Raw genomic sequence first — 26,708 nt, 5'->3', positions numbered from 1 at the left:
GAAATGAATAGACACTTTGACAAAGAAAGAAATGCAAATGGCTATAAGCACATGAAAAAATGCTCCACATCACTAATCATCAGGGAGATGCAAATCAAAACAACCATGAGGTACCATCTCATGCCACAGAGATTGGCACACATCAGAAAAAATGAGAACAAGCAGTGCTGGTGGGGATGTGGAGAGAAAGGAACTCTTATTCACTGCTGGTGGGAATGCCGTCTGGTCCAACCTTTGTGGAAAGTGATATGGAGATTTCTCCAAAAGCTGGAAGTTGAGCTCCCATACGATCCAGCTATACCACACCTAGGGATATAATCCTAGGAACACAAAAATACAATACAAAAATCCCTTTCTCACACCTATATTCATTGCAGCATTGTTTACAATAGCCAGACTCTGGAAACAGCCTAGATGCCCCTCAATAGATGAATGGTTAAAGAAACTATGGTACATATACACAATGGAATATTATGCAGCCATCAGAAGAGATGAAGTCATGAAATTTTCCTATACATGGATGTATATGGAATCTATTATGCTGAGTGAAATAAGACAGAGGGAGAGAGATAAACAAATAATAGTCTCCCTCATCTATGGGTTTTGAGAAAAATGAAAAACATTTGTGTAATGATTCTCAGAGACAAAATAGAGGAGGACTGGAGGCTCCAGCTCCTGACATGAAGCTCACCACAGGGATCGTTTAGTGCAGTCACAAAAATAATTACACTGAGGACTATCATAACAAAATGTGACTGAATGAGGGAAGTAGAAAGCCTGTCTAGAGTACAGGTTGGGAGGAAGGACACTTGAGATATTGGTCATGGGAATGTTACTGGTGAAGGATTTTTTTTTTTTGGGCCACACCCGGCGGTGCTCAGGGGTTACTCCTGGCTATCTGCTCAGAAATAGCTCCTGGCAGGCACGGGGGACCATATGGGACACCGGGATTCAAACCAACCACCTTTGGTCCTGGATCGGCTGCTTGCAAGGCAAACGCCGCTGTGCTATCTCTCCGGGCCCCTGGTGAAGGATTTTATATGTATGTGTGTGTATATATACATATATATATATATATTTATTTATAAAATCAAACAGAAAAGACAAGGCCTCCCAATTCTTACCACAGGCTGTGTTCTTTACACTGACTGTATAGAAAGAGGAGGTACAGTAAATGCACTCCATGTACAACTCAACCCAGGCCCCTTGCCTGGTCTGTATTGTGAATTAGGGGACAAAAAAAATCAAAGGCTGGAGGAAAATCATCCAAACAAACAACACCCTTAAAAAAGCTGAAGTGGCTATATTAATATCAGACAACACAAACTTTAGACTCAGAAAAGATGTAAGGGACAAAGATGAACACTTCGTACTAATCAAGGGATATGTGCAACAGGAAGAAATCACACTACTAAACATATATGCGCCCAATGAGAGACCAGCAAAGTATCTAAAACTATTATTGGCTAATTTGAAATAATACTTTAATAATAGCACAATAACTGTGGGAGACTTCAACAAGGCCCTGTCACCACTTGATAGGTCAACCAGACTGAAACCCAACAAAAATATACTATCCCTGAAAAGAGAAATAAAAGTAAGAGGCCTGGTAGATATATATATATATATATATGACACTCCATCCCCAGAAACCTGGATAAAACCTGGATACACATTCTTCTTCAATGTACATGGGTCATTCTCCAGGATAGACCACATGCTGACACATCAAACATACCTCATAAAATCAAGAGGATAGAAATTTTGTAGGCTACCTTCGCTGAACACAAGGCTCTGAAATTAGATGTGAACTACAAAGGGACACAGAAGAAGAACGTTAACAACTGGAAATTAAACAGCCTGCTACTGAACAACCAGTGAGTCTGAGATAAAATCAAAGAGGCTATCAAAACTTTCCTGGAAACAAATGACAGTGAAGATACAAACTATCAGAATCTATGGGACACAGCAGAAGCAGTACTGAGAGGAAATTTTATAGCTTTGTAAGCACACATCAGGAAGGAAGAAAGGGCATAATAGCCTATTGACGCAACTCATAAAATTAGAAAATGATCAACAAAAGGCACCAAAAATAGGGAGACAGAAGAAAATAACAAAGCTTAAAGCAAAAGTCAATGAAGTGGAAATCCAAAGAATAATCCAAAAGATCAATGAAAGTAGAAGTTGGTTCTTTGAAAATAATAAACAAGATTGATAGACCATTGGTGAAACTGACAAAGAAAGAGAGAAACTTGATAACCCATATTAGAAATGAAAGGGGGGAGATCACTACAGATATTTCAGAGATTCAAAGGGTAATTAGAGACTACTGAAATGGATAAATACTTAGACTCCTATAACCTTCCATGGTTGGATAAGAAAGATGTAGCATATCTAAACACCCCCATCATCATTGAGGAAATTAAAACAGTAATCAAATGTCTGCTCAAAAACAAAAGCCTGTGCTTGCTTCGGCAGCACATATTCTAAAATTGGAACGATACAGAGAAGATTAGCATGGCCCATGCGCAAGGATGACACGCAAATTCATGAAGAGTTCCATATTAAAAAAAAAAAAAAGCCCAGGCCCAGATGGATTCACTAATGAATTTTTTCAAACCTTTCAAGAGGAACTACTACCAATCCTGAAGAGGCTCTTTTATGAAATTTCAAAAACAGGAATACTTCCAAATAGCTTTTATGAAGCCAACATCACCTTGATACCAAAACCAGACAGAAATGCTGCCAAAAATGAAAATTACAGACCAATATCCCTGATGAACACAGATGCAAAGATCCTCAACAAAATTCTGGCAAATAGAATCCAATGCCTCATCAAAAAGATCATTCACTATGATCAAGAAGGTTTCATCTCAGGAATGCAAGGATAGTTTAACATCCACAAATCTATCAACATAATACACAACAGCAACAACAAGAAAAATAAAAATCACATACATGATCATATCAATAGATGCAGAGAAAGCTTTTGATAAGGTCCAACACCCATTCTTGATAAAAAAAAAAAAAACTCTCAGCAAGATGGAAATGAAAGGAACCTTTCTCAATATAGTCAAGGCCATCTACCACAAGCCTATGACAAATAATATTTTGCAATAATTCTGAGACAAAGAAAAGAGGGGCTGGGAAGATAAAGAGACTCAAGGCGAAAAGTTCCGATCAAGAGTCCGTTTATTATAGGAGGGGGCAAGCTTTTTATAGTCAGGCCAAACAAAGAGAAAGGGGCAAGGCATTCTTGGAGTAATTGTAACTTTCAACAGGCACATCTTGTTTTTTTAAAATTAACAAGGTTGTACATCACAAAACTGGCATTCATCAATCATGAGGCCCATACTGTGTTAGAGCAACAAAGTATAAGCTCTAATCTCTGCCTAGGCCCACCAGCCTCTATCTTTATGGGAACATCTTGGTGCCTGTGTTCAACTCCCCTAATTCTGAGGTATGCAGTAACTCCCCTTTTCTTTAGGTCCAAGGGCAAAGGCCACATTTGCTAGCTGCTCAAGCTGGCAGCTCCTGCTAATTGTCACGTAGGCATTTTTGCTCAGACTTTCAGAGTCTCCATTTTGATTTTAGTAAAAAGGGCTTTTAGTTATGCCAAACAGTCTCCAACAAGGGATTGAACCTGGGTCAGCCACATGCAAGGCAAGTACTGTACTAACACTCTGGCCCATCAACTCTATTTTCCTCAGATTTACAATTGTGTCTTCAAATCACCTACCACACAGCAAGCATCTGATGTGGAGAGAATCCTCTTTATCTAAAGACATTAAAACTGGCCACCAGCACCTTCTTCTCCACTGCTTGTCCCACTAATTGTCCTTTCCAGTATCACCAATGTCTTGATTATACACCACTTCTCTTTCCAGTCCAAGTGTTGCCTCATGAAGAATGATGTACTCTTCCTTGAGTCCACACTCACTTCTTGGTTGCGGGAGCTTAGCCCCTTGTTTCTGAGTCCTTAGAGCCAGCTACAACTGACAGGAGCCAGAGAACCTAGCAACCATCCAGGCTTTGCCTTTTGAATGACAGAGTAGGGACTTACACAGTAGCAGGGCCTAGGTCACTACCATGCTCACCTAAATCCACACCTGGTTCTTTGTGTAAAGAGGTGTCATATGCCCACTTCTGAACAGCTGAATTTGGAATTGCTTGCTGCTGCTGTTCAGCTTTCCCTACTACTATTGATGCAGGAGCAGTAATGGTGGTTCTCTGTTTGCCCATGATTCCTAGGCTCTTCAGTATTTTCAAAAATGAAAATAATGAGTTATAAAAATATTCAAACTCCAAGCTAGAAAACACAAAAGTATATTAGAAATAAGAGAATAAAATTTCCCAGCAAGGATGAAACTTAGTATAGGACTAAGTATAACTTGTTTTGTGGGTTTTTAATAGAAAAACTGGGTCTTTTTTTTTTTTTTTGGTCTTTGGGTCACACCCGGTGGTGCTCAGGGGTTACTCCTGGCTGTCTGCTCAGAAATAGCTCCTGACAGGCATGGGGGACCATATGGGACACCGGGACTCGAACCAAACACCTTTGGTCCTGGATCGGCTGCTTGCAAGGCAAACCCGCTGTGCTATCTCTCCGGGCCCGGAAAACTGGGTCTTTTTATTGCTTATCAGAGAATTCCTCCCCCCCCCCCAGAGATGTCTTCTTAATTTAGAACCTATTTGTGTTGCTAAGATATTTCATTCCTACTTACATTGGTACAGACAGTCTGTTTATTTCAGAACTTTTAGGATCTATGTTTCACCATCTGCCCAGGTATTATCATAGTCTCCTGTGATCCTAAGGTCTGGGTCAGAAGTCATGGTCTTGCAAAACTGCCGACTTCTTCTGTCTTAGAAAGAGCCTGGGAATTTTCAGGAATATTTAAATTGTAGGACAATAAGATATAACTGCATCTGTTGCAAAGACAAACTGAGGCTTTCTCCTTCACAGATTCATCAGGACCAGAAAACCAAAGCCAATAGCAGAATGCCCAACAAAAATTCAGGGTTCACCTTCTCACCCACAACCAAGAACCCGTTCCCTGGGGGGAGGGGGTGTGTGATAGCACAGCAATAGGACATTTGACCCAGACAGACTCGGGTTTAATCCCAAGCATCCCATATGGTCCCCTGAGCCTGCGAGGAGCAATTTTTGAGTGCATAGCCAGGAGTAACCCCTGAGCATTGCCAGGCGTGCCCCCCCCCCAAAATTAAAACAAACAAAAAAGAGCCTGTCCCTCAAATTTCTGGAGACACTAGAGCTCTGCCCCCCCCCCCCCCACTTCTCAAAGGAACCTGGAGGCTGGAAGTATGCAAGGCAGCTTCTCCTGGTGATTCCCTGGTGATTCTAGTTCTACCCTCACATCTCAGAATAAGGTGCTTCACTCACTTGCTCTTGCTCTGAATGCTTCTGGCATCCAGATACTAAATACCAGGCTTATTGGAACTGGCCCCACTCTCCATCCATTCCTTAAGTGTCTGAGACATCTGCAGAGCTGGGACAGCAAGTGGGATGTAGTAGGGGCAGTTAATGTTCTTTTCTAGGTCCCAGCCACTCTCCCATCTTCCATCCAGTCTTCTTCCTGGTTGCAATTTTGGAGTCCGACCTTATGAAACTCCCACCTCTGCCAGTGCAGGCTTGGACTTGCCTTGCAGCCATAGCCACAGACTCCTCCAATAACACATTTGTTCTACTTGTTGCTAGAAATTTCAGTGTGCTGCTGATATTTTCTCTTTAATCTCTTAACTTTTTTGTTTTGTTTTGTTTTGGGGTCATACCTGGCAGTGCTCAGGGGTTACTCCTGGCTCTATGCTCAGAAATTGCTCCTGGCAGGCTCAAGGAACCATATGGGATGCCAGAATTCGAACCACCGACCTTCTGCATGAAAGGTAAACGCCTTACCTCCATGCTATCTCTCCAGCTCCCTAATCTCTTCACTCTCAGTGGATTTTTTTCTACAGAAATATCCACACTTGCAGCACTACTGCCCTGAACCATGTATGTGACTATGTCTGAGTTAGCCATACAGAGTTTAGAGGACAGTGATTCCTTAATCTGGTGATGGACGATTTTCAAACTGAGGGGAGAAGCCCTGAAGAAACCACCAGCTAGTATCCTAATGTCTCAGGACTCCAATCTCCAGGAGTAAGAGATCATGAAGTTTTTCTCTCTAAGCTCCTACACCATTAGTGATATTTGGCTCCCTAGCCCCTAGGAACCAACATATCTCATTCCTGTGTTCATCAAAGCAATAGTTTATGGGTTTTTATTGTTGTTGATTTGGTTTGCTTTGGTTTGGGACCATGTCCAGCAGTGCTTTGTTCTTCCCATTTCAGTGTTTGGGGTTTTTTTTCCTAGAAGTGCTCAGGAGACCATTCGGTGCTGAGACTGAACCCAGGTCTCCTGCATACAAGCATGTGCTTCACCTATTAAGCAATCTCTCCAGCCCTTGAGCTGTGGTTTTCAAGTAATGAATGAACCAGTGCTGAAATAATCCCAGAAATATTATGCTAATTTATAAGATTATTGCTGCTTAATAATACTTATGTGCCCAGATAAAATTTTCATGTCATAGATACTAGGTTTTAAAGCAATACAAACTACTATGATAATGATTTTTATTTATATCTTATCAATCACAGATTATTTCTCCTATTTTCTCTAGACAACAGGTGCAAAAAGGGTTGAGAATTGGGGCTGAGGGAGAGGTAGCTTAAAGGACTGGAATACGTGCTTCAAAGCAGTAATCCTTAGTCTCCTCCCTTCCGCCACGTGGCCTAAGCACTTTCAGGAATGACCTTGAGTGCCAAACCAGGAGCAGCCTCTGATCACCACCATACCTCATCATCACTCCAAAAAGGCTTCAAAACAAGGGGCATAGACAGCTCCTTATAGTATTTGTAACCACAGGCTCTGGGGGAAGATAGTTGTTGCCCCAACACTAGCATCTCTGCATGCTGATATACCAAGAAGACAGCAGCTAAAACACCTCAAGCGATGAATATTACTTCTTGTTCTGTCTCCTGGCTATAGCATTGTGGCAGGTAGTGGGTTTGGGTCACACTCCTCAACCTCGGACCTTGTTGGTCCATGTTGGCAGTATGTACCTAGATTCTGTTCCACCTGCCATGGCCACCAGGACACTATGTGACCCAAAATACAGAGTTTTCCTGCAGTCATGAAGAGAAAGGTCTTGCTCCACAGCATAGTAAGACAGTGGTGATGCTAAGATATGCATGGCCACTCCCCACTCTGTCCATACAGGAAAGGAAGCAGGAACTGCTGGGCAGAGGTACCCTGAGTGTTCAGCACCCCAGTCATGTGAGCTTGTGACTTCTCCTTAGGGTAAGTAGTTTTGAGCTGGTGTAACTCACTTATACCTGCAAGACTCTGAAGCAGGTATAAGATGACAGACTCCAAAGACATCAACCTTGGGGCCGGGCGGTGGCGCTAAAGGTAAGGTGCCTGCCTTGCCTGCGCTAGCCTTGGACGGACCGCGGTTCGATCCCCCGGTGTCCCATATGGTCCCCCAAGCCAGGAGCAACTTCTGAGCGCATAGCCAGGAGTAACCCCTGAGCGTTACCGGGTGTGGCCCAAAAAAAAAAAAAAAAAAAAAAAAAAAAAAAAAAAAAAAAAAAAAAGACATCAACCAAGCTACATTTTTTTCTCCAGTTTGGGCCCCTTCCAAGTTTATGGTTATTTGTAGAATTCAATACCTAGAGGGACAAAGATTCCCTAGACCATACAGCTTTTGAAGACAAACTCAGATTGTGATTCTCCCCTCCCGAGATCCTCTAGGGATGTCCCAATTTTCCATTTCAAGGATTTTCCTTATTAAGTCAATCCTCTTTCCTTTGGGATGCTCCCATTTAACTAACTCAAAGGGGACCAATTAGACCTTCATAATATTCACAATATTCACTACTAGGCATAGTCATAGGTGTGAAATCCTATAATATATACAGACCTTGGCAGACAGGGAGGTAGGGGCATTGGTGGTGGGAATGTTGCACTGGTGAAGGGGGACTATTCTGTTTATGACTGAAACCCAACTACAAACATGTAATCATGGTGCTTAAAGATTTATATATTTTTTTAAAAATAGAGGTAGCAAAAGTAGGGGGAAGATAGAAAAAAATAAAGATCATGTAAAGTTAAATTTAAAAAAATATTTACAGATCCTGATGAAACTCCAAGTGTAGGTCCTTGCAGTCACCTTCCTATGGCAGTCAGGCTAGGCCAGTAAATGACCCTGTGGGAACTCAGAGGTAGTATGGTCAATCTATCGTAGGCCATTCAATCTATCGTAGGCCATTCTGTACCCACAATATATGAAGCTTCTGCTGGGTGGTTTCTTGAGCCCTTGTAAGCCACAGGAAAAAGCAGCTCCTCACAATGGCCCTCAGCCTCAAAATTATCACCCTTCTGAATGATCAAAATATCACCCTTCAGAAAGGTCTTGTCCTTTGTCCTTTGGGAACCCACCAGGATCCTCATATGAGAGGCTTAGGGGCACTTTTTATTGCCAATGTAATAGTAAACTTCTCTATACCTCTACTTTTATAGGTACCTAGGGTGGGTGTTCAATGAGATTTCATATCATGGTTTAGAAAAATAAAAGGAATGAATGTTAATTGTTGGTTAAAATAATGCTGAGCAAATTATTAACAAATATTTTTAGGGGCTGGAGCAATAGCACAGAGGTAGGGCATTTGCCTTGCATGCAGCCACTGCAGGACTGATGGTGGTTCAAATCCCAGCATCCCATATGGTCCCCTCATGCCTGCCAGGAGCAACTTCTGAGTGAAGAGCCAGGAGTAACCTCTGAGCACCGAGTGTGACCCAAAAACAAAAGACAAAACAAAATAAATATTTTTATTTGTTACTTTCATTTTTCTTTATAATATTTTGTAGTGTGCCTGTTGTTGGTTCCAGACAAGAAGACTGGGAGAATTGACAGTTAATAAATATAAAACATTTCCCTTGTCACATATTCAATTGTACTGTTTTGTTTTATGGATTTTTTAAAATAATTTTTATTGTGAGCAACATGAATTACAAATCTTTCACAGTAATATTTGAGGTACATAGTGACATTGAATCAGGGGTATTCCCCCCCACCAGTGTTATCCTCCTTCCACACCAGTTTCCAGCATCTCCCTCCTTTGCCACCACCCCCACCCCCAGACTGCTAGTATAACTGGTCCCCTCTGTGTATAGCTTGTTGAAGATTGGGTATCAATTCAGCTGTCATTTACTTTGGGTTTGGTTTTTAATTCTGATCCTTTTTTATTTCTACTCAATGTTCGTATGACTGTTTGGTTCTGATACCATTCATTTTTCCCCTCTCAATTTATGAGGCAGAATAAGATGATTCAAATTATGTGGTTCTGGGGCTGGAGAGATAGCATGGAGGTAAGGTGTTTGCCTTTCATGCAGAAGGTTGGTGGTTTGAATCCCGGCATCCCATATGGTCCCCCGACCCTTCCAGGGGTGATTTCTGAGCATAGAGCCAGGAGTAACCCCTGAGAGCTGCCGGGTGTGACCCAAAAACAAAACAAAAAAGAACAAATTTTGTGGTTCTGTTTGAAAAAAAAAAAGAAAAAAACAACAAACAAACCAACAATAAAAAAAAGGGAGGGGTTCGTCTAGAAGTTATAAATATCAATTTAAAAAGAAAAAGGGAAAAGAAGAAAAACATAACAACAACAAAAAACAAAATAAACAGAGCAAAAAATCAAACAAAAGACCAAAACAACAACAAATACAACAAACAAACAATAATCATGAGAACAAAAGAAAAAGAAAAAAGAAAAGGAAAAAAGGAAGGAGAGCTGGTGTGGCAAGGTTCTTTTTTGTTTTTTGTTTGTTTTTTGTTTTTGTTTTTGTTTTGCATAGGCACAGTAAATATTGGGAAAATTAGAAAGGGAATTTCCTTGACCTAAAGATACAGGCTTTCTCCACCCTTGAAACATACTGTCAGGGGAATAACTACAGGCTCCATACACGATCCTTCTCACACCCTTTTTTTTTTTTTCCATTTAGGTAACACGATGTAAAATGTTGTTGGTGATAATATTTCAGACATACACTGCCCCAACTCTAAATCTACCGTCAATGTCTGAACCCTTCCACCAATGACAATATGTTCCCTCTTACCCCCAATATTTTAAGTTTAATTATTGTAGGCTGCATCTTATGATAAGATTGGCTATTAAACTTCAACTTTTTTCTAGCTCAACTGCACCTTTTAGGACTATTGCAACTTCAATATTGTAGGAACAAAATACTGAAACTTTCATTGAGACAATGGTTCATATTTCCTTTATATTTTTGTTTTATTTTGGGGTTACACGAGCAGCGCTCAGGGCTTACTCCTGGCTCTGTACCAGGAGTTACTCCTGGCAGTAGTGAGGGGACTATATGAGATGCCAAGGATAGAACCTGAGTCTGCAATGAGCAAAGCAAGTGCCCTACCTACTGTAATATTACTCCAACCCCAATCCATACTTTCTGTACCCTTTCTGTACTTCCTTATAACTTGAGACAAAGGTAAGTCTCTCAAAATATGCCTTTGGAGGTGAGTGTGGAAGAGTCAAGGGAAATAGGGGGAGGTGTGAAGAAGTCAACTAGGCCTTTAGCTATTTGTTGTTGTTATAAATTCAATCACAAACTAATACTATTTTATGAGCTTCAGTAGAAATAGATTCTTCTTAGTTTTGAATCCTGAAGATTCAAACTTTGGAACAGACACCATACTGTTCTAAATAATCATGGACTCAGGCTTTCTCACTGTAAAAATAATAAAGCTTTAATCTAAATATTTCATCATTATCAACAATATCAGTCAGATGGCAACTAAGTTGTTCTTATCTGAAGACTTGACTTGAGCTGGGAGACTTGAATCTGAACTGTTGTTTTTAGGTATCAGTGCCTCACTGACTTTTGTCCTAAGATCTTCCTTCTTCTCCATATGAACCAATATGGTGAAACTGTTCATAAAATGACAGCCAACTTTCCTCTGGAAGATAAAGGACATTGGCAAGTCAACAGCAAAACAGAACTCATGGCTTCTTGTCTGACCTAATTGCAGAGGTAAGTAAGTGACTACCTTCAATTTTACTTTACTCCAAAAGTCAAATTGACCAACCAGGATCCTCATAGAGAAAACCCCATGGGATGTCAAAATCAAAGGCAGATATTATCAGGGTTGTCATACAATAACTACAAAATCACTCATCTAAATAAGGATGAGTACACTTTACCAGAGCTAAAGATTCAGAATCAGCTACTCCTTTCACAAATAAGAAATCAATCTGGGTCACCCTGGGAACTCCATTACCATTTCAGCAAATGACTTGCCACCTATTCAGCTTCATGAATGTTCTAGTTTATGGGTCTGGAGAGATAATACAATTGGTAGAGAGCTTGCCTTGCTCATAGCTTACACTGTGTTCAATTCCTAGCATCTCATATGGTCCCCCAAGAACCAACAGGAGTAATTCCTGAGTTCAGAGCCATACTATGAAACCCCCTTGAGGGGGAATGTTACCCAGAATGTGTTTTTGGTAAGCCTATGTGTGACTTTCTCCTCCCTTCCACCACCAGTGAGTACACATGAGTATGTATGTTCAGAGAGGCCTTCAGCTTCTCAACCTGAAAACTGGGGTCTGACCACTGAAAGAAAGTTGCAGGTCATGCAGGCCACACTACCAGGACCCGAGTCATTTGGCAAAGTCAAATCTGTGTTTTCCATTCTACTTCTCAGGCCCCAAATGTGTAAAAGAAAGTCTTGGGCCAAATAACAAAGGGAAAATTAAAATCAGTTAGTCTTATGGCACAAAGGTTTTGATTCCATTTCAAAGGAACAAATGTCCCCTGGCCACATGTGAGAAGAGAATAGTTAATAAAGCTGCATGGGTGATAATACAGAAAACTTTCTTTGAACCTAAACCATGTCTTTTTTCCAGCTTCTATTTCTTTTTCTTCTTTTTTTTTATGAGTGAAATGTGCATGGCTGAGTAGCAATTTGTCTCATTGTGGAGGAGAGAGGACAGAGAGAGAGAGAGAGAGAGAGAGAGAGAGAGAGAGAGATGGAGGGAGAGACAGAGGGAGAGGGAGGGAGAGAGCAAGTGAGAGCAAGAGAGAGCCCCAGCTTTTTTTTTAACCAACTTTATTACATACATGATTGTATTTGGGTTTCAGTCATGTAAAGAACACCACCCATCACCAGTGCAACATTCCCATCACCAATGTCCCAAATCTCCCTCCTCCCCACCCGACCCCCACCTGTACTCTAGACAAGCTTTCTATTTCCCTCATACATTCTCATTATTAGGACAGTTCAAAATGTACTTATTTCTCTAATTAAATTCACCCCTGTTTGTGGTGAGCTTCATGAGGTGAGCTGTAACTTCCAGCTTTTTTCTCTTTTGTGCCTAAAAATTATTATTGCAAAAATGTCTTTCACTTTTCTTAAAACCCATAGATGAGTGAGACCATTCTGCGTCTTTCTCTGAGCCCCAGCTTTTATTTCTTGATCTTCTATAAAATATTTTACAGGCTAGAGTGTACACAATTCAATTGTTAGAACAAATACTTTATTTTTAATTGACTGAAGACTGAGAAATATTATTAAAGCATACACTATAACAAGTATTAACCATGTGCAAGGACTGGGTTCAGGGAACTATGACATAGTAATGGATCTGTGTAAAAAATGACTAGGTTCTATCAGGAGAAACCAAAACTCAACAGAAAGAAACATGTCTGAGTGAGTGTTGAAGAACAGAGGAGCATGAGGCAGTTGGCAAGGGCAAGCAGGCTGCATAAGGAGAACATTCCTGAAGGTGCTGCATATAGCGTCATATGAAACCACAAAACAACCAGCATATTATAAGAATTACTAGGGCTTCATGGTTGTTGGATTTAAAGAACGCAGGGAGAAGTCAGGCAGAAGAAGGTCCACATTATGAAAAGGCTCACAAACATCTGAAGAAAAGTGGGTTAAGGGAGCCTCAAGCTGGGATCAGAGAACAAATGTCTTCAAGAATACAAACCAAAATGGCCACATTCCTTCAAGTGATGCACATCGATATAACAATACAATTTTGCTGACCAAATTTAGGCCCTCAGAGCCCTAAAATAGGAGTTAAAAAACCCCTTGGAATTTCTTGGGGGTCAAGTGCCAGATGCTCAGTTCAGAATTACATGGAAATGGGGGCAGTTTTGAGAGACATAACAGGAACCAAGGGGGCTAGCCCATTGACACCCCCTTGATTTTAAAATATTGAGAACACCATCATTTAGTAATAGTTCTTTTTTGTTTGTTGTTTTGGGGGGTCACACCCGGCAGTGCTCAGGAGCTACTCCTGGCTCTATACTCAGAAATCACTCCTGGCAAGCTCGGGGGACCATATGGGATGCCGGGATTCAAACGAATGTTCTTCTGCATGAAAGACAAACGCTCTACCTCCATGCTATGTCTCTGACCCCTAGTAATAGTTATTGAAGAGAAAGCTCAACTTAAACATTTTTAGTTTGGGTGTTGGAGTCATGCTTGGTGGTACTCAGGAATAACACTCAGCTTGGTACTCAGGAGTTGCTCATAGTTGTTCTCAGGAGACTGAGAGATGCCACTGTTTAACTCTGAGTCTCCTGAATGCAAAACAAGTGCTCCGGACCACTGATCTAGCTCTCTGGTATAAATACATGCTCCTTTATAAACTATTGGCTTCATAGAGTATATTTTAGTGGAAGCAATGGAGACCAAATCTGATTAATCTATAAATTTAAACATAAGGGTTTGGGAAGATAGTTCAAATCGTTGGAGCACATAGTTTGCAAAAAACATTCCAGGATACTGGTTCTGCATAAGCCCTCTAGGACTGCAAAGAGTAGCCACTAAGTACCCCGGGCCTAACTCCCCCACCCCAAAACTCTAAAACAGGACTCAAAAATTATGGAGTCTAATCCTGGGAGTGCTGGGCATCTTAGAGAACTATGAAGAGGCTGAAACAACAGGCCCTAAGAGTATAGAACTGACCAATGAGGACATCTAAAGGGCTGGAGTTGAGGGAATGGAGAGATATGACAGAGAGGGTGCATGCCTTACAAAGTCCAACCTGTGTCCAACCTGTGTCTGATCCCTAGTACCACAAGTGGTCCCTCAAGCCCTCCTAGAAATAAGCATTAAGCAAAGAGTATGGAGTAAACCCTGAGCAACACTTCCTCCCTCCCCCAAAAAAAAACAATCCTGTAAAAAAATGGGGGAAAGAGACAAACAGAAATTTCCTCAAAGATAATACACAGATGGTCATAAAGTATGTGGAAAAAAGTGCCCTGCATCTTTAGTCATTAAGGAAATGCAAATCAAAACAATGAGATATCATATCACATCACTAAGACTGGCACATATCATAAAGAACAAGAAGAATCAGTATTGGTTTGAATGAGGGGATAAAGTGACCCTCATTCACTGCTGGTGGGAAAGTTGACTGCTCCAATCTTTTTGGAAAATAATATGAACACTCCAATAGAAATTAAGAATTCTGGGGCTGGAGAGATAGCATAGAGGTAGGGCTCCTTCTGTCTTGCATGCAGAAGGACAGTGGTTCGAATCCTGGCATCCCATATGGTCCTCTGAGCCTGCCAGGAGCAATTTCTGAACTCAGAGTCAGGAGTAACCCCTGAGCCCTGCTGGGTGTGACCCAAAAACCAAAAAAAATAAAAAATAAAAATAAAAAGAATTCATCTTCCATATGACCCATCAATTCCACTTCTTAGCATCTACCACAAGTGTCCAAAAACTGTAGTTAGGTAAGTTGTTTGCAATTCTGTGTTTATTACAGCACCATTCACAATAGGTAAAAATCTGGAAATGGGCCAGGGTAATAATACAGCAGGTAGAGCACTTGCCTTTCATGCTGCCAACTGAAGATTTCATTTGATCCTCAAAGGCCTGCCAGTAGTGATTCCTGAGCAGAAGGCCAGGAGTAAGCATTAAGCTGGCTTAAAACAAAAAAAACAAACAGACAAAAGACATAACAACTACAACTTAAAAACCACCACAATCTGGAAACAATACAAGTGTCAAGAACAGATGACTAGGGCTGGAGCAATAGCGCATCAATAGGGCCTTGCAAACAGCTGACCCAGGAGAGACCCAGGTTCTATCCTTGGCATTCCATATGGTTTCCCAAGCCTACCAGGAGTGATTTCTGAGCACAGAGCCAGGAGTAACCTCTGAGCACCGCTAGGTGTGGCTCAAAAACAAAAAAAATCACACACACACACACACACACACATATATATATATATATATATATAATGAAATGCTAGTTAGCCATAAAAATGAAATCAAGCAATTTGCAGCTATCTGGAGAGTATCAGGTTGAATGAAATTAGTCAGAAAGAGACAGACATGGGATGTTCTCTACATGTGCGGAATATAAAGACACAAAGCAACAGAAATTAATAGTCTTCAATAGGAAGCTTACAACAGGGGACGTTGTACAAAGGGGATGGGAGGGGACACTAGAACAGGGTGCAAATATGCTGGTGAAGAGTGTGATCCAGAAATGGGTTATTAACAGTATTATAAGCCACATCCTAAAATTAACATTTAAAAAGGTATCTTGTCTCAGAACAACCAGTGCTGATGCAAATGGGGAGAGAAAGGACTCTAGCTCTCTGCTGGTCCAGAGACTTTTTGGTAAACTATCTGGATATTCCTCAAAAACTAGAAATTGAGTTTCTATATGGTCTAACAATACCACCATTAGGAATATACCCTAGAAACTCATGCAGAAAACACATGCAGAAAAACCCTCTGTATTCCTGTGTTCACTGCAGCACTACTCAAAATAGCCATAAACCCTGGGAACAAGTGAGTGGATAGAGAAACTGTGGTACATTTACACATGGAATACTATGTAGCTGTTAGAAAAATGGAATCATGAAATTTTCTTATACAAGAATGGACACGGGGAGTTTGCGCTGGCTGAGTGAAATGAGTCAGAGGGAGGGGAATAGACTTAGAATGAACACTCATTTGTGGAATATAAAAAAGCAGGATAATATGGTAATAATAATCAGAAACTTTAGAGATGAGGAGTAGGAGGATCAATCCATAGTAGGAAGCTTCCCACGAGCAGCAGGGGAGTGCCGTTAGAACAGATAAAAGACAAATATGACAATGATAGTTGGAAATGGTCACTCTGAACAAGAGCTGGGTGCTGAAAGAAGATAAAGTGATATGCATGATACCACTTTAGTAATAATATTGCAAACTTCAGTGTCAAATGGAAGGATAAAAAAAGAGAGAGAAAGAGATAGAGAGAAAATGCCTTCCTCAAAGCAGACTGGGAAGGAAAACTGACATTGGTGGCAGGAAACATGCACTAGTGATGGGGCCAGCGAGGTGGCGCTAGAGACAAGGTGTCTGCCTTGCAAGTGCTAGCCAAGGAAGGACGTGGTTCAATCCCCCGGCATCCCATATGGTCCCCCCAAGCCAGGGACAATTTCTGAGCACTTAGCCAGGAATAACCCCTGAGCATCAAACGAGTGTGGCCCAAAAAAACAAAGCAACAAAAAAAAAATAACAACAACAAAAAAAAAACATGCACTAGGGAAGGGTGTTGTATATTGTATGAATGAAACTCAACCAAGAACAACTTTGTAATTGTGAAACGAGGCAAATGTATTTAAACAACCTGTAGCCACAGTGTTTTAATTAATTAATTAATTAAAAATATATTGCCTAACTGTTAGAAACCTCAGAAAAAAATTCTTTTATCCTTTTGGGAAAGGTAGGCCACACCCAAGTGATGCCCAAGGATTTATTTCTGGCTCTGTGCTTAGGGATCACGCCAGACTATGCTCAGAGTACCATATAGGATACCAGGCATTGAATCCAGGTTGGCTGTATGCAGGTGCCCTACTTGATAACTGTTACTTTGGTCCCTCCTGAAAGTTTCTGAAAAGGAAGTTCCCATTCTCCATTGCATCATAGTCAGGCACAGAGAGGGTGTGTGTGTGTGTGTGTGTGTGTGTGTGTGTGTGTGTGTGTGTGTGTGTGTGTGTGTGTGTGTGTGTGTATGTGTGTGTGTGTGAATTCTTTGCCTTTAATGAGCAGTGAACATCCCAAAAAAATCCTACATGCAGGAGATAGGTTTTCATTTCAGTGTCATATCATTATGCAACTTTCAGTATAAATCAGAGATACTCAACTTTCAGTTCAACTTCTTCTGTTAGTGTCACCAGCAACAAGAACCATAAAACTGCTGCTACTGTAAAGGCACCACAATTTCACTCCTGGCTCATGACTCATGGTCTGGGTTTTAGAAATGTGAGTGTGTGAAGCCAGAGAGAAAGTACATTGGATAGGGCACATGCCTTGCACAAGGCTGACTGAATTCAATCCTTGGCACTCCACATGGTACCCTGAAGGACCCAATAGGAGTGAGAGCAAAGTAAGCTCTAAGACTGTGGGTGTGATTGAAAAACAAAACAAAAAGGAAGGAAGGAAGGAAGGAAGGAAGGAAGGAAGGAAGGAAGGAAGGAAGGAAGGAAGGAAGGAAGGAAGGAAGGAAGGAAGGAAGGAAGGAAGGAAGGAAGGAAGGAAGGAAGGAAGGAAGGAAGGAAGGAAGGAAGGAAGGAAGGAAGGAAGGAAGGAAGGAAGGAAGGAAGGAAGGAAGGAAGGAAGGAAGGAAGGAAGGAAGGAAGGAAGGAAGGAAGGAGGAGGGAGGGAGGGAGGGAGGGAGGGAGGGAGGAGGGAGGGAGGGAGGGAGGGAGGGAGGGAGGGAGGGAGGGAGGGAGGGAGGGAGGGAGGGAGGGAGGGAGGGAGGGAGGGAGGAAGAAAGGAAATGAGTGGTGGAGAGAATAGGGGAGGGGAGGGAGAGGACAGATGAGAAGGTGAGAGGGGAGGGGAGGGAAAAGAAGGGAAGGGAAATGGGGAAGAGAAGGAGAGGAGAAAATTTGTGTCATAATGTAATGGTTTTCAAGCATCTGTCTATGAACCAGTGCCAATCCACAAGTGTTAAAAGGCTTATTATGGGGCCGGAGAGATAGCATGGAGGTAAGGCGTTTGCCTTTCATGCAGGAAGTCATCAGTTCGAATCCCAGCGCCCCATATGGTCCCCCGTGCCTGCCAGGAGCAATTTCTGAGCCTGGAGCCAGGAATAACCCCTGAGCACTGCCGGGTGTGACCCAAAAACCACAAAAAAAAAAAAAGGCTTATTAAACAATATGCAACACAGAGCAATCAACAAGGAGCTGGAGAAAGTATCAGAAATGGGCAGATGAAATACCCATATGTGTAAGTCAAATTGGACTTCTCTGCTCTTGGCCAGTCAGATGCTGCTCTTCCGGCATTTCCATGTGGACACAGGCACAGATAGGACCAAGTTGGGAGGAGGGTCATTGTCTAACAAGCCTCCATGTCTGCCAGCACTCTGTGAAAAGGTGCTGTCATCTGTCCTGAGTCACTGTCTAGACCTGTTGTCTCCTTCGCTAGACTGAAGCAGAGGTGGGAGGTGAACACTGAGCCTGGAGCAGCAGCTGTCATGTTACACTGCATGTTCCTTTGGGAAATCCGAGTCCCTGAAAGTCTGGGTCAACTGAGAGGTAAGTGGGAGCTCTGGGGAAGCTGGTATGTAGAACATTCCTCCCCCTGCTCCCATGACAGTCTCTGCAGCTGGAGGAGATCCACAAATATTTATCTGCTTGCATAGCTAAGGCATGTGAAAATCAGGACCGAGAAACGAGTTCTTTATTCCCTTTTCAGAATGCTGTGTGAACTCTGATCCCTGGCATGTCTCAGCCTGATTTTCAATCTGTTCTCCATTATCTCCTTTCAAATGCCTTTGTGGATTTTGTTAAAAAATTTCAGTGTTGCCTTCAGCCCCATCAACCAGTGCTGAATGGATGGTTCGGAACATCATTTTTCAAGAGTTAGCCTATAACCATCACTCTGGCTCTACAGGGGGACTCCTATGCCCACATAAAAGAGGACCTTCAAGGGCCATATCTATGCAGTGTCTATGCAGCCAGCACTACCACATGGACCTTGCTGCTCCCTGGAGAGGAAACTTTTCCCACCGTTCTGGAATTCTTGATTTTGCACGCATCTGTGCCTGCAAGGGCCCCAGGGCTGGCCATGTCTCCACCAGCTGTTTCCAATCTCTGGGTTTCAGCTGGTGAGTTGGAGCCCCTGTAGTTCAGTGAGTTACTCTTCTCCAGTTCCTGGCATCACCATGTCTAATCAAGATTGGAGACAGCAGAACCCTGTGATCAGGTCCAGGTTAGTCATGTTGTGAAAAGGCCAGGAGACTTTGTGAAGAGAAAGTGAAAGGAAGTTGCTCTGGGTTGCTCCTGCAATAGATAGCCCACCCCAGCCAGGGAAACCTAGCAAGTAAGTAGTGGCATTGTGTCACTACTCAATCAGCAAGAGGTTCAGCATCACGGTCTGTGACAAAATGGGAGCCAGAAACAGGGATTGGAAAAAAATGAAATCTTTTATTTTCAATAACATTTAACTGAAACTTACATTTCCTCCCACTGATAATAGAGTAACAAATGTGAGTAGTCTCAGGGCCACTTGGTCAGCAATAAAAATCATTTCACTTCTCCTGGAATCACTGTTTCTGCTCAACACTGTTGCAGAATTTCAGTGACACAATTCCTGCCAGGTTTTATCATGTTAACATTCCAGAACTGGTATCATCTCATTCAACATAAATTTCTATGCATTAACTATGGTTTTCTACTAAATGGATTATTGTATTTAAAGGGTTATTTGAGAGAAGTCCTGTGCCACTGTTATCAACTATACCTGCATTCCTGAGTCTCAGCACCCCATATCTCCTCCACATGGATGAGAGCATCCTCAGAATTGGGAGTTTTGTTTGTCTATCAGTAGAGAAGGGGAGAGGATATAAAATGGAAGCACCCACCCCAGGAATGAAATTAAGGATGTGGGTTGTCAGAAACACACAAACACACAAACTCCCACATCTTGCACCCTGGTGGATTTCCTTCAGATCCAGGGTCCCCCAAAAATGAGGTTTTTGGCAACTCCTCAGTGCTTCTCAATTCCCACCCTCTCAGGTGAACATCTCCCAATTAAAACCACTTGTTCTCAACTGTTTGTTTTACAGACTCCTTCTAGAAGAAAGTAGACTCAGTGGATGGGATTTACCAAGCAATTTGGGGACCCAGATTTGTCACGACTCCCATTCCTTCTACAAGAGATCCCAGGTCAGTACTTCTTCAGCTGGAGAGGGTGAGAACTCGACACTCACTGGCTTTCATAAGAACAGATGATTTATGTCCTCACTTTTTTAAGACAATGAAAATGCTTATAAGATTTTGTATCATTTACAGACCACTTGTTATCTGGGACCATCAGAGTGGGAGCTGGACTCCCACTCTGCATGTGTTTTGATGAACCATAATGCCTAGAAATTATCAAGAAAAATTGGGTGAGGGTCAAAGAAGTTTTGCTTAGAAATATAATTAATTTTAAAAATTACATCATCATATCACTAACATTTCAGGTGCATAGACTTAGAACACACTTATAGATGGGTCCACCACAGTGACTATCCCACCTTTTCATCACCTTGCCAAGTGGAGTGAATGTGTCACAATCTGCAAATAAAGTGAACTGTTATTAAGTGAAATTTTAGTCTTCCTATTTTCTATTCAATTTCCATTTTTTCTAGAGTTCTACAGGGATACAAGGGTAGATAGCTCAATGGACTTAGTGTATAATTTGCATGTTGCAAGCCCACCCAGATTCCATGGGTAGCAACCATGATTCCCTATCCACCAGCACTGCTGGGAGACACTCCTGGTCATTGAAGTAGGAGTAGATCCTGAGAACTAATGGGTATTCTCCCTTCCAAAAATGTAGAGATTAGGATCTGGAGCAATAGTACGATAGATGGAACACCTGCTTGAATGTAGCTGACCCAGGTTTTATCCCCAGTATCCCATATGGTTTCTCAAGCACTACCAAGAGTACAGAGCACTCACCACTCTAAATGCAGACCAAGAAGTAACCTATGAGCACTGCTGGGTGTTGCCCAAAAAGAAATTTAATGTAAGACTCTAAGAACAAAGCATTCATCAAATCTGGTGTATATATATATACATACATACATATATGTATATATATGTATATAAATATGTGTGTGCATATATATACATATATATGTATATATATAAATATATGTGTGATATAAATATATATATATATGGCTCTTGCTATGCCTCAATCTCCTCATATGGGGAGGCATAGATCAACCATTTACTTTATTCTTTTTTCTTTTTTTTTTTTTGGTTTTTGAGGCCACACCTGTTTGATGCTCAGGGGTTACTCCTGGCTAAGCACTCAAAAATTTCCCCTGGCTTGGGGGGACCATATGGGACACTGGGGGATCAAACTGCGGTCCTTCCTTGGCTAGCGCTTGCAAGGCAGACAGGCAGACACCTTACCTCTAGTGCCACCTCACCGGCCCCGAAAGACTTCCAAAAGGTCATTGGCTTGGGGAGAGGACTTTTTGTGTGTGTGTGTGTGGTTATTAGGTCACACCCAGCAGTGCTTAGGGGTTACTCCTGGCTCCATGCTCAGAAATCGCTTCTGGCACACTCGGGGGACCATATAGGGTACCGGGATTCGAACCAATGACCTTCTGCGTGAAAGGCAAATGCATTACCGCCATGCTATCTCTCCGGCCCCTGTTTACTTTATTCTTAATTTTTTTGGTGGGTAAGAAATTCAGAAAAATTCAGCAGGGGTGGGGCCTTTTATGCAGAAGGTATTTGGTTCGAATCCCGACATCCCATATGGTACCCCAAACTTGCCAGGAGCGATTTCTGAGCATGGAGCCAGGAGTAACCCCTGAGCACAGCCGGGTGTGACCCCCCCAAAAAAAAAACTCTGCAGGGGGCCGGAGTGGTGGTGCAAGTGGTAGGATATTTGCCTTGTACGCACTGACCTAGGATGGACTGTGGTTCGATCCCCGGTGTCCCATGTGGTTCCCCAAGCCAGGAGCAATTTCTGAGCACATAGCCAGGATAACCCCTGAGCATCTCCAGATGTGCCCCCCCCAAAAAAAAAGAAAAGAAAAAGAAAAACTCTGCAGGCTGGTTCCATACGAGTTTCACCCAAATCAGTTCCAAAACAAGCAGAAATAAAATCCATAAATGAAGATGAGAGAAATTGAAGTCAAACAGGAAAAGAAAATTAAAAACTCAGACTAGGGCAATATTACACCTGGTAGGGAGTTTGTCTTGCACATGTCTGACCTTACTTCAATCCCCAGCTTCCCATATGGTCCCCAGAGCTCACCAGGAGTAATTCCTGACTGAAGAGCATGAAATAAGCCCTGAGCACTACTGGGTCCCCTCCCCCTAAAAAAGAAAGAAAAACCAAAAAGGAACTCAGCAAGCATCAGCAGTAAAAAAAATTTTTAATGCTGGGGCTAGAGAGATAGCACAGCAGTTGGGTGTTTGACTTGCACTCAGCCGATCCAGGATGGACGGTGGTTCGAATCCCTACATCCCATATGGTTGCCAGGAGCGATTTCTGACACAGAGCCAGGAGTAACCCCTGAGCACCACTGGGTGTGATACAAAAATAAAAACAAACAAACAAATAAAAACAAAACTTGTTTTAAATGTGTACATATCTACTAACCTTGGGAAGCAGAGGTATCACTCAGATCAAAATACTCACACCACAGCCTCTGGCGTATGGCAGAAAGTGTACTTTTAAAAAAATAATAATAAAGGAGCACGTCATAACCATCATAAACTTTAAAGATCACTCTCCCACAGTTTCTGAATCATAGATCTAGAAGAAAGGAAAAGATCAAAACATTATTCAATTATATAATTATGGGAAGAAAATGCATAGGTATGCCTAGCATATATTAGCAGGAGGAAGAAGATGAGATTGTGACTTCATGATAAAGACTGAAAGTCACAAGCTGGACATGAGCAGTCACTACTACTCATGACAGGCCAAAAGCAAAGAACACTAAGGGGCCGAATGCTGGTGGGACAGTTTGGGAAAGGGGGAGTGTTGGATTAACTGGGTCCTACCCTATTCAGTTCATGTTCTCCACTCCAGGGTGTGATCTGGTGTTGGATTACTGGGTTCCACTTTACTCAGTATTCATTTTCCACGCTAGGCTGTGGTTTGGTTCTTGCTAATAAAAATCCCGGTGTCAGGAAAGCTTGAGCATTCTTCAGTCCTCCTCCACTGAGCTACTTGCTTCTTAGGAGCAGAAGGCTATGTGTTGAAGTTCCTGGCTTGTGTGTTGGAGTTCCTGAACCCATTTTCAACCCTCCTTTTCACTGTGTGGATTATTTCCTACATTGGAGTTTGCTTCCAGAACATGGCTCTCCAGGTCCTGGTTTTGGAGCCTGAGGTTTCTGTCACAGATGGTGCCTGAACAGGGACCTGAACCCTGGACTCCCAAGTCCAAATTTTTGGGTATAGTGGAAGATGAAGACATTGGAGATTTCTGCTGAATTGGTGGGCTCTCTGAAGGCAAAAAAAAAAAAAAAAATACAAGGAAGATTCCAACATTTGTGCTGAGGTAGTTCTGGACACCCTCAGAGACCAGTGTGGGATTGGCTCAATACAGAGCTAGAAAGACGCTAGCAAAGATCTGGGTTTATTCTGGGTCAAACTAAATTTGGAGCATGTGCCAGTCATCCAAGTCAAAGGGACAGTGATACCTTTAATGCCCAGTGAAGCTACAATGAGGCTCCAGGCTGAGAAGTGTGACTGGTAACAAGGTAAACTTAGACAAGTTCACCTTCAGTGAAGAAAAAGTGGAGAACAGTAAACACTAAGTCACAGAAAATCATATGAACTAAACAGGAAGAAAGCAAAGGAGACAGAGAAGGAGGTCTAAGGAAGAAAGTGTTTTTAGGGATGAAGGGATTTTAGTTCAGTTGTTTGGAACAGGACTTCAGGTATGTACATATGACTGGTCAGCATGATCCTATGGGAAAGACTGGCCAGAAGAATGATGGTGAGATTGGTCAGACAGATAACTTAGGGCATTTCCTCTATCAAGGAGGAAGGGACAGTGTGGCAGCAGCAGTAAATAATGTGGATCTTGGGGAGAGAAGAGAATTTCAGGACAAAAAGCTCTGATGCTCCCAAAAGTGGAATCACTTGGTGTCAGGAAATGTACAGTGGTGAAGGGATGGGTGTTGGGCATTGTATGACTAAAACTCAATCATGAATAGCTTCGTAACTATGTCTCATGGTGATTCAATTTAAAAAATTATTTTTTAAGAATGTGGATTCACTAGGTCACATGAAACCTCAATTCTTAGTTTTTGTTTTGTAGTAAAGCAAGATATTTTTATTGCATGAAATTTACTTTAAATATTTTTATTGCATGAAATTTACTTTAAAAATTGTGAGTAGCGGGCTGGAGAGATAGCATGGAGGTAGGGTGTTTGTCTTGCATGCAGAAAGACGGTGGTTTGAATCCCAGCATTCCATATGGTCCCCAGAGTCTGCCAGGAGTGAGCAGTGCCAGGTGTGATTCCCCTCCCCCCAAAAAAAAGTTGTGAGTAAAGAAAAAGAAAGAAATGCATGCTCAAGATACAATATAAACATGAAAGAGCAAACAAAGAGACAAATAAGGAATATATGTGTTCAAGAGAAAACACAGGCCTGAATTCTTAATTTTTGACAAGTTGGAGAAAGACAGATACAGGAAGATCTCTCTTATGTAGAACATAAAGAAACACAATAAGGCAGAAGCAGATGGCCAAAGGCGACAGAACTAGAGAGTTGGTCACAGAACTGAATTTACCTGTGTTGAGGTAGGTATAGAGAGAATGACCTTTGGGCCATTGGTGGAGGGATACAAGCACTTTGGTAATGGTTGTGATATTGGAACATTGTATGCATGAAACATTGTCACTGTAAATCAGTTTCCTCAACAAAAATGAGGAAAAAAGGCTACTGTTTATGGAGAACACACCAGAAATCATCTTTGTGGAGGCTTGACATAAGGGCCTGGCTCAATACAGGAGCTATAAGGAAATCATTCATATTGGATAAAGGACCATCTTAATGCCTCATTTCAATTTTATCTCCTGTAATTTAATTTGATCTCTTCTTTAAAGACCATATATGTATTTTGTTTGTTTGTTTTGGTTTGGTTTTTTGGGTCACACCTGGCAGCGCTCAGGGGTTACTCCATGCTCAGAAATCGCTCCTGGCAGGCTCGGGGGACCATATGGAATGCCGGGATTTGAACTACTGACCTTCTGCATGCAAGGCAAAAACACCTTATCTCCATGCTATCTCTCCGGCCCCAAAGACCATATTTTCAAACAAAGTCACAGGTGAGGTTGTATAAATTAAGACCAATATATGGACCTATGAGTAAGTAAAACAGTAGGTTTCACAAAAGGTTATATTAAAATGAAGCATTAATATATTGGTGATTACAAATGTTCTGGATTCAGAGAAGACCTAAGTCCAAGTCTGGCCCTTAGCTCTGCTGAGTCAGAAGTACAGTTTTATGAATACACAGTCTCCTGAAGGACCCTGTGCAACTTAGCTCTAGACTGTGGACTCACAACTTTTTTGGGTTGGGAAGTAGATTCTAAATAAGGTTAAATGGGCTGCCTGTCTGCCTCTTTTTCCCTGTGAGAGAAGTTCATAGGCTACAGTGTTCTTCTGAAAAACTAAAAAAAAAATAAAAATTATCAGAGTTTTTAATACAATGAAACATAACCCTGAAAATAATTTAGTAGTATTGTGTCCTGGTTTTGGTGGAATCTACAAGAAATCAGCAATTAGAATTTAAATGAGATGAGTGCATCACATGCAATAAAGTAAACAATCTCTAATCCTACTTTTTTACAGGTTTTTTTAGTGCATGCAAAAAATTATGTGCACACATGCCCTGTGTATGCAACATTCCCAGAGGAGAAATATTTCTTTCTTTCCTGTGGCTTAGTTCATATATGTAATGTCCTTGTAGCAAACATTGCTCTCTAGCTTTATCTCTCCTTGAGCCAGGCCTAAAACTTCTCCACCTTCTAGATATACAGGGGCTCAGTCAGATCTCTGAGTGGAAGGAATGTGTTATATCCTTTGAGAATGGTATAAAATCCAAAACATTCAATCCTTTTCAGTTTAATATGACATATTACAAAGTTGTAACTCATCAAAAAATTAAAGTCCAATGACTTCTTTTTGGAAGTAAAATTACAGTAAAATTTTCATTTTAGGGCCAGGAGTATAATTCAGTAGTAAAGCACTTGCCTTGTATGTGTGAGATCCTGAGTTTGTAGAACTGGATAAAGAAATCATTTTTAGGGCCCAAAAGATTGCTCAAAGTGTTAAGAACATTATTTACATAAAGGAGGCCTGGTTTCATATTTGGTACCACCTGAGCACTGGTGGTCCCCTGAGTACCACCAGGAGCAACCCCTGAATACAGAACCACTTGGAGTAGTGCCCAAGCACTTTAAATGTGCCCCTCTCCCAAAAACATAAAAAGAAATTGACTTTAACACATATATCGAATAAAACTTACATTACAAAAGCCCTATTTATATGAAGTTGGGAGTCTAGAAGAAAGCTCTTAGCACAAACAAACAGCAAATACAGCCTACCATGTCCTTCCTGTCTGGTAGAAAGTGATAC

The 26,708-nt window shown here is 41.6% G+C and overlaps 2 non-coding genes across 2 annotated transcripts; both read left to right on the top strand.

Annotated features, from left to right (window-relative positions):
- Positions 1 to 1,107: 1,107 nt before the first annotated feature.
- Positions 1,108 to 1,240, top strand: LOC126005090 (small nucleolar RNA SNORA51). Its single transcript, XR_007494268.1, has one exon. It is a non-coding gene; the product is annotated as a small nucleolar RNA SNORA51 (small nucleolar RNA).
- A 1,222-nt stretch (positions 1,241 to 2,462) lies between these two features.
- LOC126005723 (U6 spliceosomal RNA) lies at positions 2,463 to 2,569 on the top strand. Its single transcript, XR_007494761.1, has one exon. It is a non-coding gene; the product is annotated as a U6 spliceosomal RNA (small nuclear RNA).
- The last annotated feature ends 24,139 nt before the right edge of the window (positions 2,570 to 26,708 follow it).

Source organism: Suncus etruscus, chromosome 3 (genome assembly GCF_024139225.1).
Source record: "Suncus etruscus isolate mSunEtr1 chromosome 3, mSunEtr1.pri.cur, whole genome shotgun sequence".
Classification (NCBI taxonomy): Eukaryota; Metazoa; Chordata; class Mammalia; order Eulipotyphla; family Soricidae; genus Suncus; species Suncus etruscus.
The sequence above is the reverse complement of the archived record's forward strand: the minus strand, read 5'-3'. Positions and strand labels throughout refer to the sequence as shown.